This window comes from Crinia signifera, chromosome 9, assembly GCF_055691185.1.
Source record: "Crinia signifera chromosome 9, ASM5569118v1, whole genome shotgun sequence".
Taxonomy (NCBI): Eukaryota; Metazoa; Chordata; class Amphibia; order Anura; family Myobatrachidae; genus Crinia; species Crinia signifera.
The window spans coordinates 134,218,168-134,236,326 of NC_139225.1; the positions used below are offsets into that span (position 1 = coordinate 134,218,168).

Genomic DNA, 18,159 nt, shown 5'->3' on the forward strand with positions numbered 1-18,159 from the left:
CTCGTGTGCTTCTTTTTCGACTGGCTGGAGATCCCTGAAGATGACATAGCTCAATTTAAGACCTAAATGAAAAGGAATCTTCTCTGTGTAACTGCACTTAGTATAGGAACAAACAAAGAATAGTAGCGCTAATGACCAATCCTATTTATGACCCTTAATCCAGCTGCTAACTTTGATAGGATCACCAATCCTAAAAGAGAGACAACAAGGCAAAAGAAAGCGCTTGGATTCAGGGGATATAGTGAAGCCAATCTATAATAATTAATTAAGAATGTTCAAAGATACAGAAACAATAATACAATACAAAACAATATCCAATAGCACCGCCAAAGGTGGCATGGTAGTGTAGTTTGAGCTTCGTTGGGGACACATGTTTTCATGTCAATACAAAGGGGTGCTGGGCCTGAAACGTTGCCCTGTTATTTGCTTAAATCAGGCATTCCCAACCACGGTCCTCAAGGCACACCAACAGTGCAGGTTTTAGTGATATCCAGGCTTCAGCACAGATGGTTAAATCAAAATATCCCCGGTACAAATTTTTACCTGTGCTCAAGCCTGGATATCCCTAAAACCTGCACTGACTTAAATGTTTCGTTTGTACCATGTAAACTTTTTTTCTTTTTGAATACATCACTCATTCTCCGTGTTCCGCTGTCTTGTATTCAGTACTGCGTATATATCTCTATACTGAGGGCACTGGCGCAGATTATCCCATTGAAGCTGTTTGCCGGACTGACCAGTTTTGTGTGTGTGTGTGTGTGTGTGTGTGTGTGTGTGTGTGTGTGTGTGTGTGTGTGTGAATATAGATCTGTCTCTCACTCATGCATAATATACACGTGCTCTCATGAATAAAACTCATGCATGCCTAATACATGCACACACATGCATAATATTTGCACAGATACGCTCTGACACATAATTCGCACATATGCTTTGATGCATAGTACACTAACGCTTATAATATACAGTACTGCGCAAAACTTTTAGGTGTGTTTTAAAAAAAAAAAAAATGGTGTGATATAAGAATACTTTAGGAAAAAAAAGAATAGAAGGGTTCATTGACGAAATGCAAAGTGATCCGACAAAAGCAAAATCTAATGAATATTTGGTGTCTCCGCTCTTTGACTTCAACAAAGCATCAGTTCCTCTAGGTCAGTGGTAGCCAACTCCAGTCCTCGAGAGCTACCAACATTTTCCAGCTCACCTAGCTGCTGCACAGGTGCACTCATTACTGACTAACACATTATAAAAGAGCCACAGCTGGAGCTAATTACTTCACTTGTGATTCTGTGAGGCGATCAGGGAAACATTAACTGTTGGTAGCTCTCGAGGACTGGAGTTGGCTACCCCAGCTCTAGGTACTTGCTCACAGTTTCTGAAGGAACGCAGCAGGGAGGTTGTTCCAAATGTCTTTGGGAACCAGAGATCTTCTGCCTCTTCATGTAATCCCAGGCAGACTTGATAATGGTGATCAGGGCTCTGTGGGCGGTATCATCACTTCCAGGGCTTCATCATCTTCTTTATAATGAAGATAGCTATTATTGACATTGGTGGTATGTTTGGGGTTGTTGTCCAGCTGCATAAAAATTGGAGCCAGACGCCTCCCTAATGGTGTTGCATGATGGATAAGGACCTGCCTGTATTTCTCAGCATTGAGGACACAATTACTCCTGACCATATCCCCAAACCTACAGAGAACCTCCACCTTGCTTCACTGTTGCCTGCAGACACTTCTCATTGTTTCGTTCTCCACCCCTTCAGCGAATAAACAGCCTTCTGTTACAGCCAAATGTATTGATTCCTCAGCACAGGACAGTGCTTCTGGCAAGCTGAATAATAGATGGGTGTTCCTGGGTCCCACTGGGATCTGCCAGTCCTGAGCTGATGGCACTAATGGACATCATCCAGTTTTAAAGGGATGTAAGTATGAATGTCAATTCCAAGTTTTCCTGGGATTTTGGGATTGAAATGTGCTGTTTATACCCTTCTGCTGGGCAGTGCTTGGCTCAGATGCTGCACAGAAAACATGGTGTGCTGCGTGAGGTTAGAGGTCACTGTCCAGCCACGCACCGGCTTCCGCCAGCCCTGTCTGCAGGCCCTGCCCAGCCTGCTCTCTCTGCCCGCCCACTAAAGGACTGCTTCTAAGCAATTCCCAGCGCAGCACCACGTCAGGAGCCCAATCCTGGGGTTGCAATCACAAATCCTGGGATTGAAAAAAATGACCCGGGATTGGCCTCCCTATACATAACCATAATATAAATAATACAATGCACTCACGATGGTGTCCTTCAGCTTTTAGGGTGCTCCTGCAGACATCAGTGGACAGATTCCTCCATCAATCAGTTCAATAATAGAATCCAAAATAGAACAGGGTGCTCACCAAATTTCTAGCACTGCTTGGTGGGAATTGGATGCCATGATTAAGGTCCTCTAATAGGACCGAAACATCGTTTTAAACCCTGAGCACTATGTCACTTTTAATAAAGAAACTGCAACTGCTTGAAATTCAATGAATGTCTTGTTCTATTTTGGAATAATATATAGCACCCCACCTGCCATCAGAACACCACCCACATGAGCTGCAAAAAGGATCAGGGTGCCAACCCTAGAAAATCCACATCTGGCATTATGATTGGTAAATCTACATGCGCCCGGGCAATCGGGGGGGGGGGGGGGGGACGACTTTCTGTTGGTGGGGTCATGCATAATATAATGTACATACACCCCCACCCCCAATAAGACCCCAATCCGCGCTCTATACAAATGGAGCCGCACCTCTGAGGATCCCGTTAGGCGGAATCCAACAATAAAAATGACAGAATGAAAGGTTCAGAGGGCGCTGTGAAGTAGTTAATGGAAATACACTGTTTAGTAAATAATTTAATAACAAATTGTGTATACAACTTTCAATAAAATCAAAAGGTACAGTAATAGGGAATCCTTTCAGGATATTGGACAGTGGTGATCATCAAGTTGGTGTAGGCATCCTGACGCGTTTCGTCAATAGCGTGACTTAATCAGGGGCAGAAATAAATCAGTTTGATTGAGAGATTTGCACTGAAAATTATAAAACGTAACAGTAAATATTTACAAAAACATAACACTATATATATATATATATATATATATATATATATATATATATATATATATATATATACATACATACATAGTCACAATCGCATGCATAATATATGCTCCCACAGGGTCACAGTCTCAAGTATAATACACACACACACACAATCTCATGCATTATACACACGCGCAGTGTTACAGTGTGTGTGTGTGTGTGCACTACAGGTATATACCAACAGCAGCAATGGAATATCTAGATAATGTAGAGCCTGATTCAAAGTTGATCGCAAAATCTTTCCCAAATGGACAAAACCATGCTGCTCGGCAGGTGGGGCAGATGTAACGTGTAGAGAGAGTTAGATATGAGTGCAGTGTGTTCAAACGTAAAACTAAATTGCAGTCTAAAGTTCTGTGCACACGGGGCAATGGTTGCAGGAAGCTGAGAGACATGCTTAAGCACGGATTGCTCATCGCAAATCGGTGCATCTGCGACGTGCTGAGCAGCATTTTGCCTATGGCTAATATCCCTGCCAGTGATGGCGATGTGCTGGAGCACCGGTCACCATTGCTATACCCTGTACACACGGAGTGATCTGGTCAGATTGCTTAGAAAATAGCCCCTAATCGCCCCATGTGTACGGGCTTAAGAATAAATAAGCCAATATATACCATGCAAAGAAACAAAATAAGTTGCTTAAATCTATCGCTGTCTGCTCATGCAAGTCCAAACCTGTAGTGCTTTAGCCCCACCCCCTTTATGTAAAGTGGTAAGTATCAGCAGCCACTCCGATAATCATAGTGCCAGTGGGAGGTATCACAACTGCCAGATATAAACTCCTTACAGGCGCGTAGGTGGTTCTGTTGTGCCCTTGCATAAGCTTTAGTCAATGTCCAAATCTACATAAGAATTATCTGCGTACATGTGTAACATTTGCGGTACACCTAGTAATGGCCATCGACTGACCATGGTTTGCCATTGATGGGCAAGGATTTTGCCATTGATGGTTAAAATGCAGTGTGGGGTCTTAAATTTGAACTCATGCATTGAATGGAGATTCTCTCTGTCCACTGGCAGCCCACTACATCCTGCTCAGTCCCTGAATGGCCTGCCACCACTCACAGCAGAGAAGTCTATCAATGAGTGCAAACATCGATGGTGGCAAATGTTATTGATATTAACCTCAGTCCTATATGTGAGCCAATCACAGGCAAGATTTCATTTAGGAGAATGAGAAAATGAGATAAGAGGTGATATAAATAAGTCAGTAAATAAATAATACATGAGTAAGCCGCATTAGGAACACTGGAGCAGATGTATTAAGCCTGGAGAAGTGACAAAGTGTCCAATGATAACATAGCAGCCAATCAGCTCCCAACTGTGATTTTTTAAACCCAGCCAGTAACTTGAATGTTAGGAGCTGGTTGGCTGCTGTATCATCACCTTCTACTTTATCACTTTATCAGGCTTAATACATCTGCCCCACTCTTTGAAAAGAGCACCTTTTATTTCCTATCTAAAAAAAAATGTAACTGCGATTCCTTAATTAGAATAAATGTACTTGTGATTATGGCCCTTATTCACATCTGATCGCAGTACAAATTTGTTTGGAAAATGGGCAAAACCATGTGCACTGCAGGTGGGGCAGATGTAACATGTGCAGAGAGAGTTAAATTTGGTTGGGGTGTGTTGAAACTGAAATCTAAATTGCTGTGTAAAAATACAGCAGTCAGTATTTACCCTGCACAGAAACAAAATAACTCACACAAATCTAACTCTTATTAGGTTTGTGTGGGACGGTCAGTACTGCGCTCCAAGCTGCCTGTATTCTTTTCAAAAAAGGGGGGATCACCTGGTTTCCCCAAGGTTTACTGATAAATGAAAAGATATTTTTGAAATGTGAATATGGGCGCTAGACAAAGTGATGAATATAATCAAAAATATATAGAATACAGAGGCTGGTACTTCCCTGTAATGCTCAAGTTCTCCAGATAGGTATTTTTCAAAAGCGTATATTCTTGTTTAGAGCTTGCAGTCTAAACACTGAATATATGAGCCATTTAAGTGATCTGATCCAAATTTGGATCAGATCACTTAAATGGCTCATATATTCAGTGTTTAGACTGCAAGCTCTCCAGGATCCAGAATTTTTTCATCATCACTCCATTCCGGATCTGTGCCATTGAAAGAAACCGTTCTATGTGCAGTGAAAACCATCGATACGTGAGTATATGGTTTAGGGGATAACCCCCGTCATATATCATCTGAATAGACAGTGTGACCTGGATGTAAAAGATCTTGATTTGGCGAATACACTTACTGTTTGGTGTAAGTGTATTTAGAAGGGGTGACCCCCCGACAGAATAATATTGGTCCACATTTTATCACGGATCTAATTATTTTGAATTTCATCTAAATCAGTTCAAACGGGATTACACGAGGGGCATTGCCTTGTTGTTTTTTCTTGTCATTTCATATCTCTAAACAAGAATATACGCTTTTGAAAAATACCTATCTGGAGAACTTGAGCATTACAGGGAAGTACCAGCCTCTGTATTCTATATATTTTTGATTATATTCATCACTTTGTCTAGCGCCCATATTCACAAATCTAACTCTCTCTGCACATGTTACATCTGCCCCACCTGCAGTGCACATGGTTTTGCCCATTTTGAGAACAAATTTGTACTGCGATCAGATCTGAATAAGGGCACATGTTCCCCAGTTTGTGCTTTTGGGCTTAGGATTTTTTGTTTGTCCCCCAGTGTGAAGAATTGCTCCTGCGTTGGGAGCACTGAAACAAATGCCCTTATTCAGAGATGTTGGCTTCATTGGAACTGGACCACCCCTGCATCCTTTAATAGCTGGCATCATTATCAGCCAGAATTGGAACTACCTTAGCCTGACTCGGTGCAAACAATTGGCAAGGACATCCATGTATGCACCCTTCAGTCCAGCGCTGCGTACCCTGCAGGTGCGTCACCTCTCGCTCTGATACTTTGTGAGAGTGCGCTGTATTAACGCTTCAGCCGCCGGTGAGATTCAACTGAAAATCACTCAGACTTGTGTACACTTGGATCCGGAATATGGGCCTAATTCATCTTCAATTGCTAATAAGAGAGAAATAGCAGCCGTCTGCGATCAGAAAGCCACCGCCTGGAGAGAAAGAAAAAACGCTCAGTGCAAAATTGCACACACAGCAATGCATTCGGAATGGGATCATTGGATAGACAGTAACTAGGTCGACATGGCTGAAGGTCGACATGGGTTAGGTCGATATGGGGAAGGGCGACATGGGGTTTTTCACTTTTTTTTTTGAATTTCGACACAGTCGACATGGACACTGAAACATAGCACCGTGTCCCCTCGCATTCGGGCACACTATGCACCTTTTGACTTCCCCACGTCGACCTTCAGTTATGTCGACCTAGTGGTGTCGACCTAATGCTTGTCGACCTAGTTACTGGAATCCTAGTGACCATATCCCATGCTCACATCCATTTGCAAATCCCTAAACATGGAAGAAGCACCTTCCATCTAAGTAAGTGTAATCTGCTACAGAGCCAGGCTGGAAGTGGTCATCGCTGATGTCAGAGACCGACCCTAAAAACAACCTAGGCACGCCTGAAAACGCTATGTCTCCACCCCTAAATGATGGCTTCCCGTCAATCTAACTGTGACTGCTGTGCGTACCAAAATTCTATTGCATATGCACAATGCGCATGAGCCGTTGTTTGTTAATTGGCTGGATGAATTCCCTAAATAGCGCCCCATGATGAATTAGGCCCAATGAGCAGTGTGAAAACTTAAATCCACTCCTGGAACAGGCGTCTGATGGAATGTGGCCGGCCCCTAAGTCTTCATATGCACAAACAGAGATGTGTAAGAAGATGACTCTCTCTGTCTCTCTCTCTGCCTAGTCTTGGAGCTGGTCCCCAGTGTACCACTGTAGGTATCTCTTGGTTTTATGTAAGACTGTATTACACAGAATAGTATTCACACCTACTGTATACGTCTTTGTTTGCTGTCTCCTTAATCTTTTATATTTTATGTGTTTCTATTGTTTGCTGTCTCTTTTCCCCTTTCATTTTACATTAATGTCTATTGACATCTGTTTACTCTTTATGTATGTATATATGTATTATTTATTACTTTATGTAGATTATCTCTTGCCGTCTTTTTATGTCGGTGTCTTGATGCATTGGTACTGTCTCCTATCTGTCCACTCTGTGTTTTCCTCCTGCCCCCTCCTCCAATGTCTGCCTCCCCCTCTCCAGCTCCCATCTCTCCGCCCTCTCATTATCTGTACAGTTCCTCAGCATCCCAGTGACGCAGGAATGAAAGGAGAAAACATCACATTGGTAGGAGCAGCATCAGGACCCTAATCCGACCATAAAGATAAGAGATCAGAGGACCCAGTATCAGGACACAAAGCCTCTGTCACAGAGCATTGTCTAGGAGCTGCATCAGGTAAAATCAGGACCAAGGACAGCATCCTTTATCAGAGCAAGGCCTGGGTGAGTCTGCTCGCTACCTACTGGAGACTGTCCAGGCTATGCCTAGTATGTACATACACAGGTCTGCAGCACCGTCTATGGTAGACACGTTCTATCTATCTATCTATCTATCTATCTATCTATCTATCTATCTATCTATCTATCTATCTATCTATTGTGCATGTTTATTTATACTGTAGCTGTATATACAAGTATCTCACACACACACACACACACACACACACACACACACGTACTACAGCCATAATACAGGAGAAGGTGCAGACAGTTATGCTGACACACCAGATGCACAGAGATTTATACACATGAATGTTTGCATAGGGACATACAGTTATACATATGGTTAGGTATGAATTGTAGTAATCACAGTATGCTATACACATAGATAACTATATATATAGAGGGGTAGGTACTGTGAGATATCTGTGTATACAGAGGGGTAGGTATGCTGAGATATCTGTGTATATAGAGGGGTAGGTATACTGAGATAGCGGTGTATATAGAGGGGTAGGTACGCTGAGATATCTGTGTATATAGAGGGGTAGGTATGCTGAGATAGCGGTGTATATAGAGGGGTAGGTACTCTGAGATATCTGTGTATACAGAGGGGTAGGTACCCAGAGATATATGTGTATAGTGGGGTAGGTACTCTGAGATATCTGTGTATATAGAGGGGTAGGTACTCTGAGGTATCTGTGTATATAGAGGGGTAGGTACTGTGAGAATCTGTGTATACAGAGGGGTAGGTACTGTGAGATATCTGTGTATATAGAGGGGTAGGTACTTAGAGATATCTGTGTATATAGAGGGGTAGGTACTCTGAGATATCTGTGTATATAGAGGGGTAGGTACTGTGAGAAATCTGTGTATACAGAGGGGTAGGTACTGTGAGATATCTGTGTATATAGAGGGGTCGGTACTTAGAGATATCTGTGTATATAGAGGGGTAGGTACTCTGAGATATCTGTGTATATAGAGGGGTAGGTACTGTGAGATATCTGTGTATACAGAGGGGTAGGTACTGTGAGATATCTGTGTATATAGAGGGGTAGGTACTCTGAGATATCTGTGTATACAGAGAGGTAGGTACTCTGAGATATCTGTGTATACAGAGGGGTAGGTACTCTGAGATCTGTGTATATAGAGGGGTAGGTACTCTGAGATATCTGTGTATATAGAGGGGTAGGTACTCTGAGATATCTGTGTATACAGAGGGGTAGGTACTCTGAGATATCTGTGTATATATAGAGGTAGGTACGCTGAGATATCTGTGTATACAGAGGGGTAGGTACTCTGAGATCTGTGTATATAGAGGGGTAGGTACTCTGAGATATCTGTGTATAGAGTGGTAGGTACTCTGAGATATCTGTGTATACAGAGGGGTAGGTACTCTGAGATATCTGTGTATACAGAGAGGTAGGTACCTAGAGATATCTGTGTATACAGAGAGGTAGGTACCTAGAGATATCTGTGTATATAGAGGGTAGGTACTCTAAGATATCTGTGTATACAGAGGGGTAGGTACTCTGAGATATCTGTGTATATAGAGGGGTAGGTACGCTGAGATATCTGTGTATAGAGGGGTAGGTACTCTGGGATATCTGTGTATACAGAGGGGTAGGTACTCTGAGATATATGTGTATTCAGAGGGGTAGGTACTCTGAGATATCTGTGTATATAGAGGGGCAGATACTCTGAGATATCTGTGTATATAGAGGGGTAGGTACTCTGAGATATCTGTGTATACAGAGGGGTAGGTACTCTGAGATATCTGTGTATATAGAGGAGTAGGTACTCTGAGATATCTGTGTATATAGAGGGGTAGATATGCAGAGATATCTGTGTATATAGAGGGGTAGGTACACTGAGATATCTGTGTATACAGAGGGGTAGGTACGCTGGGATATCTGTGTAAAGAGGGGTAGGAACTTTGAGATATCTGTGTATACAGAGGGGTAGGTACTCTGAGATATCTGTGTATACAGAGGGGTAGGTACTCTGAGATATCTGTGTATACAGAGGGGTAGGTACTCTGAGATATCTGTGTATAGTGAAGTAGGTACTCTGAGATATCTGTGTATGGAGGGGTAGGTAGTCTGAGATATCTGTGTATATCGAAGGGTAGGTACTCTGAGATAACTATGTATACAGGGAGGTAGGTACTATGAGATATCTGTGTATAGAGGGGTAGGTACTCTGAGATATCTGTGTATATAGAGGGGTAGGTACACTGAGGTAATTGCAAAAGAGTAGGTACTCTGAGATAACTATGTATACAGGGGTGTAGGTACTCTGAGATATCTGTGTATATAGAGGGGTAGGTATGCTGAGATATCTGTGTATATAGAGAGGTAGGTACACTGAAATATCTGTGTATATAGAGGGGTAGGTACTCTGAGATATCTTTGTATATAGTGAGGTAGGTACACTGAAATATATGTGTATATAGAGGGGTAGGTATGCTAAGATATCTGTGTATACAGAGGGGTAGTTACCTAGAGATATCTGTGTATACAGAGGGCTAAGTACTTAGAGATATCTGTGTATACAGAGGGGTAGGTACTCTGAGATATCTGTGTATATAGAGAGGTAGGTATGCTGAGATAACTGCAAAAGAGTAGGTACTCTGAGATAACTATGTATGTATACAGGGGGGTAGGTACACCAATATAATGGTACACATAGGGTAAGACACATAACTGGCGTTGCAGTGGCTAGGAGTTAGAGGTTTGTATTGTTTCTAATTTACAGTGAGGGAATATAGGGGCCTAATTCAGTATGGACCATTAATCTGAGGAAAAGCACCTGACTGCGGGCAGTACGCCGGCTACAAAGAAAAAAACGCACCGTGCCAAATTGCAAATGCATTGCGAATAGCGATATTTCTGCAGATCCACTCGCAAATCCTGAGATATCAAAGCACACTTTCCATCTGAGGCGCTGACATCAGAGACCCTCCCCCAAACGCCTGGGCACACCTGCATTTTTCCAAACACACCCAAAAAACACCATGTTTCCAGCGAGAAATGCAGAATTCCTGGGAATCAAACTGCAACTACTATGCGATTGGAAGTTTTTTCCCAAATTACGGCAGATGCAGTCGTTGTATAATTGGGCGAACTGCGAATTCAGCTATTAAATGATCCATGCTGGGTAGGCCCAAGGAAACATCCGTTACCACCCACAAACGGCAGCTTCCTGTCAGTCACGTTGCTAAGGGGAATGAAAATAGTTTGATGACTGATTATTGTTCCTGTTTGGCCTTGCGCATGCGCCCAATGATCTGTACACATGTGCAGCAGTGATAAGGTCTGGTATAGGGTCATACTACACAGGCAGACAGGTGTGCGGAGTATTACACAGACAGGCAGGTGTGTGGGGTATTACACAGGTGGGCAGGTGTGTGGAGTATTACACAGACAGGCAGGTGTGTGGGGTATTACACAGACAGGTAGGTGTGTGGGGTATTACACAGGTGGGCAGGTGTGCGGAGTATTACACAGACAGGCAGGTGTGTGGGGTATTACACAGACAGGCAGGTGTGTGGGGTATTACACAGGTGGGCAGGTGTGTGGAGTATTACACAGACAGGCAGGTGTGTGGGGTATTACACAGACGGGCAGGTGTGTGGGGTATTACACAGACAGGCAAGTGTGCGGGGTATTACACAGGCGGGTAGGTGTGTGGAGTATTACACAGACAGGCAGGTGTGCGGAGTATTACACAGACAGGCAGGTGTGTGGGGTATTACACAGACAGGCAGGTGTGTGGGGTATTACACAGGTGGGCAGGTGTGTGGGGTATTACACAGACGAGCAGGTGTGCGGGGTATTACACAGACGGGCAGTTGTACGGGTATTACACAGACGGGCAGGTGTGCGGAGTATTACACAGACAGGCAGGTGTGTGGGGTATTACACAGGTGGGCAGGTGTGTGGAGTATTACACAGACTGGCAGGTGTGTGGGGTATTACACAGACAGGTAGGTGTGCGGAGTATTACACAGACAGGCAGGTGTGTGGGGTATTACACAGACAGGCAGGTGTGTGGGGTATTACACAGGTGGGCAGGTGTGTGGAGTATTACACAGATAGGCAGGTGTGTGGAGTATTACACAGATGGGCAGGTGTGTGGAGTATTACACAGACGGGCATGTGTGTGGAGTATTACACAGGTGGGCAGGTGTGTGGGGTATTACACAGACGGGCAGGTGTGTGGAGTATTACACAGGTGGGCAGGTGTGTGGAGTATTACACAGGTGGGCAGGTGTGTGGAGTATTACACAGGTGGGCAGGTGTGTGGGGTATTACACAGGTGGGCAGGTGTGTGGAGTATTACACAGACAGGCAGGTGTGTGGGGTATTACACAGGTGGGCAGGTGTGTGGAGTATTACACAGACAGGCAAGTGTGCGGGGTATTACACAGGCGGGTAGGTGTGTGGAGTATTACACAGACAGGCAGGTGTGCGGATTATTACACAGACAGGCAGGTGTGTGGGGTATTATACAGGTGGGCAGGTGTGTGGGGTATTACACAGACAGGCAGGTGTGTGGGGTATTACACAGACGGGCAGTTGTACGGGTATTACACAGACGGGCAGGTGTGTGGAGTATTACACAGACGAGCAGGTGTGCCGGGTATTACACAGACGGGCAGTTGTACGGGTATTACACAGACGGGCAGGTGTGCTGAGTATTACACAGACAGGCAGGTGTGTGGGGTATTACACAGGTGGGCAGGTGTGTGGGGTATTACACAGACGGGCAGTTGTGCGGTGTATTACACAGGCGGGCAGGTGTGCGGTGTATTACACAGGCGGGCAGGTGTGTGGGGTATTACACAGACGGGCAGGTGTGCGGGGTATTACACAGACGGGCAGTTGTACGGGTATTACACAGACGGGCAGGTGTGTGGGTTATTACACAGGTGGGCAGGTGTGTGGGGTATTACACAGACGGGCAGGTGTGCGGAGTATTACACAGACAGGCAGGTGTGTGGGGTATTACACAGGTGGGCAGGTGTGTGGGGTATTACACAGACGGGCAGGTGTGCGGTGTATTACACAGGCGGGCAGGTGTGTGGGGTATTACACAGACGGGCAGGTGTGCGGGGTATTACACAGACGGGCAGTTGTACAGGTATTACACAGACGGGCAGGTGTGTGGGGTATTACACAGGTGGGCAGGTGTGTGGGGTATTACACAGACGGGCAGGTGTGCGGGGTATTACACAGACAGGCAGGTGTGTGGGGTATTATACAGGTGGGCAGGTGTGCGGGGTATTACACAGACGGGCAGGTGTGCGGGGTATTACACAGACGGGCAGTTGTACGGGTATTACACAGACGGGCAGGTATGCGGGGTATTACACAGATGGGCAGTTGTACGGGTATTACACAGACGGCAGGTGTGCGGGGGATTACACAGATGGGCAGGTGTGCGGGGGATTACACAGATGGGCAGGTGTGTGGGGTATTACACAGACGGGCAGGTGTGTGGGGTATTACACAGGTGGGCAGGTGTGTGGAGTATTACACAGGCGGGCAGGTGTGTGGAGTTTTACACAGACAGGCAGGTGTGCGGGGTATTACAGAGGTGGGCAGGTGTGCGGGGTATTACACAGGTGGGCAGGTGTGCAGGGTATTACACAGGTGGGCAGGCGTGCGGGGGTTTACACAGATGGGCAGGTGTGTGGGGTATTACACAGACGGGCAGGTGTGTGGGGTATTACACAGGTGGGCAGGTGTGTGGAGTATTACACAGGCGGGCAGGTGTGTGGAGTTTTACACAGACGGGCAGGTGTGCATGGTATTACACAGGTGGGCAGGTGTGCATGGTATTACACAGGTGGGCAGGTGTGCATGGTATTACACAGGTGGGCAGGTGTGCGTGGTATTACACAGGTGGGCAGGTGGGCGGGGTATTACACAGGTGGGCAGGTGTGTGGAGTATTACACAGGTGGGCAGGTATGTGGAGTTTTACACAGACGGGCAGGTGTGTGGAGTTTTACACAGACGGGCAGGTGTGCGTGGTATTACACAGGTGGGCAGGTGTGCGGGGTATTACACAGGTGGGCAGGTGTGCAGAGTATTACACAGGTGGGCAGGTGTGTGGGGTATTACACAGGCGGGTAGGTGTGTGGAGTATTACACAGGTGGGCAGGTGTGTGGGGTATTACACAGGTGGGCAGGTGTGCGGGGTATTACACAGGCGGGCAGGTGTGCGGGGTATTACAGAGGTGGGCAGGTGTGCGGGGTATTACACAGGTGGGCAGGTGTGCAGGGTATTACACAGGTGGGCAGGCGTGCGGGGGTTTACACAGATGGGCAGGTGTGCGGGGTATTACAGAGGTGGGCAGGTGTGTGGGGTATTACAGAGGTGGGCAGGTGTGTGGGGTATTACAGAGGTGGGCAGGTGTATGGGGTATTACACAGGTGGGCAGGTGTGCGGGGTATTACACAGGTGGGCAGGGGTGCGGGGTATTACACAGGCGGGCAGGTGTGCGGTGTATTACACAGGCGGGCAGGTGTGTGGAGTATTACACAGACGGGCAGCTGTGCGGGGTATTACACAGGTGGGCAGGTGTGTGGGGTATTATACAGACCGGCGGGTGTGCGGGGTATTACACAGGCGGGTAGGTGTGCTGGGTATTACACAGACGGGCAGCTGTGCGGGGTATTACACAGGTGGGCAGGTGTGTGGGGTATTATACAGACAGGCGGGTGTGCGGGGTATTACACAGGCGGGTAGGTGTGCGGGGTATTACACAGGCGGGTAGGTGTGTGGGGTATTACACAGGCGGGCAGGTTTGCGGGGTATTACACAGGCGGGTAGGTGTGTGGAGTATTACACAGACAGGCAGGTGTGCGGGGTATTACAGAGGCGGGTAGGTGTGTGGAGTACTACACAGACAGGCAGGTGTGCGGTGTATTACACAGGTGGGCAGGTGTGTGGGGTATTATACAGACAGGCGGGTGTGCGGGGTATTACACAGGTGGGTAGGTGTGTGGAGTATTACACAGACAGGCAGGTGTGCAGGGTATTATACAGGTGGGCAGGTGTGTGGAGCATTACACAGATAGGCAGGTGTGCTGGGTATTACACAGGCGGGTAGGTGTGTGGAGTATTACACAGACAGGCAGGTGTGCAGGGTATTACACAGGCGGGTAGGTGTGCGGGGTATTACACAGATAGGCAGGTGTGCTGGGTATTACACAGACAGGCAGGTGTATGGAGTATTACACAGATAGGCAGGTGTGCTGGGTATTACACAGGCGGGTAGGTGTGTGGAGTATTACACAGATAGGCAGGTGTGCTGGGTATTACACAGGCGGGTAGGTGTGTGGAGTATTACACAGACAGGCAGGTGTGTGGGGTATTACACAGGCGGGTAGGTGTGCGGGGTATTATACAGGTGGGTAGGTGTGTGGAGTATTACACAGACAGGCAGGTGTGCGGGGTATTATACAGGCGGGTAGGTGTGTGGAGTATTACACAGACAGGCAGGTGTGCGGGGTATTACACAGGCTGGTAGGTGTGCGGGGTATTATACAGGTGGGTAGGTGTGTGGAGTATTACACAGACAGGCAGGTGTGCGGGGTATTATACAGGCGGGTAGGTGTGTGGAGTATTACACAGACAGGCAGGTGTGCGGGGTATTACACAGGCTGGTAGGTGTGCGGGGTATTATATAGGCGGGTAGGTGTGTGGAGTATTACACAGACAGGCAGGTGTGCGGGGTATTAGCCAGTCTCTAATTGCCATGTTACTGTATGTCTTTGAAATATAACAGTTATGAGTCAATTGCCTGATTTGGTTGGTACTTTATCACTATCTCCTGTTCTCCATCCTAATCTCTCTGTCTTCCATTACCTGTGTATTCCTCCTCTGTGCTGACCTCCCGGTCTGTGTCTCCTACTCTCTGTCCTCCTCTCTCTCTCCCATCACCTATGTATTCATGTGGCTCTGCCTCTGTGCTGACCTCCCGGTCTGTGTCTCCTACTCTCTGTCCTCCTCTCTCTCTCCCATCACCTATGTATTCCTGTGGCTCTGCCTCTGCGCTGGTCTCCCAGTGTCTCCTATTCGCCATCCTACTCTCTCTGTCTCCCATCTCCTGTGTATTCCTGTGCTTCTGCTTCTGTGCTGCCCTCCCCATCTGTGTCTCCTGTTCTCCGTCCTCCACTCTCTGTCTCCCATCTCCTGTGTATTTCTGTGGCTCTGCCTCTGTGCTGGTCTCCTAGTGTCTCCTTTTATCCATTCTCCTCTATCTCCCATCTCCTGTGTATTCCTGTGGCTCTGCCTCTGTGTTGGCCTTCCTGTCTGTCTCGTGTTCTCTATCCTCCTCTCTCTGTCTCCCATCTCCTGTGTATTCCTGTGCCTCTGCCTCTCTGCTGTTTTCCCAGTGTCTCCTGTTCTACATCCTCCTCTCGCTGTCTCCCATCACCTGTGTATTCCAGTGCATTACTGTGCCTCTGCCTCTGTACTGTGCTGGTCTCCCTGTCTGTGTCTCCTGTTCTCCATCCTCCTCTCTCTGTCTCCCATCACCTGTGTATACCTGTGCATTACTGTGCCTCTGCCTCTGTACTGTGCTGGTCTCCCTGTCTGTGTCTCCTGTTCTCCATCCTCCTCTCTGTCTCCCACCACCTGTGTATTCCCGTGGCTCTGCCTCTCTGCTGTTCTCCCAGTGTCTCCTATTCTCCATCCTACTCTCTCTGGGCCAGATTCTCTAAGCTTCAAAAGTGATAAAATAGAGAGTGATAAACAGCCAGCCAATCAGCTCCTGTCTGACATTTTATCACTTTTGAAGCTTATGCCCCTTTCCCACTGCAGCCTTAAAACGGTATATTGCCGATTTTTTAGGGCAAAATACCGTTTAAGGCTGCAGTGGGAAAGCACCAGAGTTGAAATACCGTTTAAAGTTAAACGGTATTTCAACCCGTTTTCAAAGCAGAGTCCTACACGGTTAAATAACGTTTAAGAGGCAGTGGGAATGCCTCTTAAACGTTATTTAGCCTCCAGGCAGTCCCAGTGCCTGATGAAACCTAGTAGATCGCACTTTGTGCATGTGTAATGATTGCACGTGCATACTAATGAGCCGCTAATTACATATGCGCATATGTAATGAGCGGCTCATTAGTATGCACGTGCACTCATTACATATGCGAAAAGTGAGAACTACTAGGTCTCATCAGGCACTGGGACTGCCTGTACCCCGCATGGACCCTGCAATGACCCCCGCTGCCTCCCCACTGCCCACAGGTAAGTACAAGGGGAGGGGAGGTGGGGGCACAGGGCAGGTACGGGGGGTTAGGCACTATTTACACTGAGGGGGGGGGATTAGGCACTCTTTACACTGGGGGAAGGGGGGGGGGTTAGGCACTGTACATTATACACGTTTCACTGCAATGGGAATGGTACTTAAATGGTATTTAAAACGGTAATCTGCTGCAGTGGGAATGCTAATACCGTTTTAAATACCATTTAAGATTACCAGTACTTTAAACTGGTCTGCAGTGGGAAAGCAGCATCAGAGAATCTGTGCCTCTGCCTTTGTGCTGTGCTGGCCTCCCTGTCTGTATCTCCTGTTCTCCATCCTCCCATCTGTGTCCCTATCCTTTGCATTACTGTGCCTCTGCCTCTGTGCTGTGCTGGCCTCCCTGTCTGTATCTCCTGTTCTCCATCCTCCCATCTGTGTCCCTATCCTGTGCATTACTGTGCCTCTGTGCTGTGCTGTGCTGGCCTCCCTGTCTGTGTCTCCTGTTCTCCATCCTCCTCTCTGTGTCCCTATCCTGTGCATTACTGTGCCTCTGCCTCTGTGCTGGCCTCCCTGTCTGTGTCTCCTGTTCTCCATCCGCCTCTCTGTGTCCCTATCCTGTGCATTACTGTGCCTCTGTGCTGTTCTGGCCTCCCTTTCTGTGTCTCCTGTTCTCTATCCTCCTCTCTCTGTGTCCCTATCCTGTGCATTACTGTGCCTCTGCCTCTGTGCTGGCCTCCCTGTCTTTGTCTCCTGTTCTCCATTCTCCTCTCTGTGTCCCTATCATGTGCATTACTGTGCCTCTGCCTCTGTGCTGGCCTCCCTGTCTGTGTCTCCTGTTCTACATCCTCCTCTCTGTGTCCCAATCCTGTGCATTACTGTGCCTCTGCCTCTGTGCTGGCCTCCCTGTCTTTGCCTCCTGTTCTACACCCTCCTCTCTTTGTCCCTATCCTGTGCATTACTGTGCCTCTGCCTCTGTGCTGGCCTCCCTGTCTGTGTCTCCTGTTCTACATCCTCCTCTCTGTGTCCCTATCCTGTGCATTACTGTGCCTCTGCCTCTGTGCTGTGCTGGCCTCCCTGTCTGTGTCTCCTGTTCTCCATCCTCCTCTCTGTGTCCCTATCCTGTGCAGTACTGTGCCTCTGCCTCTGTGCTGGCCTCCCTGTCTGTGTCTCCTGTTCTACATCCTCCTCTCTGTGTCCCTATCCTGTGCATTACTGTGCCTCTGCCTCTGTGCTGTGCTGGCCTCCCTGCCTGTGTCTCCTGTTCTCCATCCTCCTCTCTGTCTCCGTATCCTGTGCATTAATGTGCCTCTGC

The 18,159-nt window shown here is 47.1% G+C and overlaps 1 protein-coding gene across 5 annotated transcripts in view; it reads left to right on the plus strand.

Annotated features, from left to right (window-relative positions):
• Positions 1-7,003: 7,003 nt before the first annotated feature.
• The window catches only part of CLIP3 (CAP-Gly domain containing linker protein 3), a 70,634-nt gene continuing 59,478 nt past the window's right edge, over positions 7,004-18,159 (plus strand). The window contains exons 1-2 of one of the 5 annotated variants that reach the window (XM_083159903.1): positions 7,004-7,021; positions 7,385-7,590. The gene's annotated coding sequence lies outside the window, so the exon portion shown is untranslated. Of the gene's footprint in view, positions 7,022-7,333; positions 7,591-18,159 lie in introns of those variants that run through there. The other 4 variants (XM_083159906.1, XM_083159902.1, XM_083159904.1 and 1 more) reach the window with 4 other exon arrangements.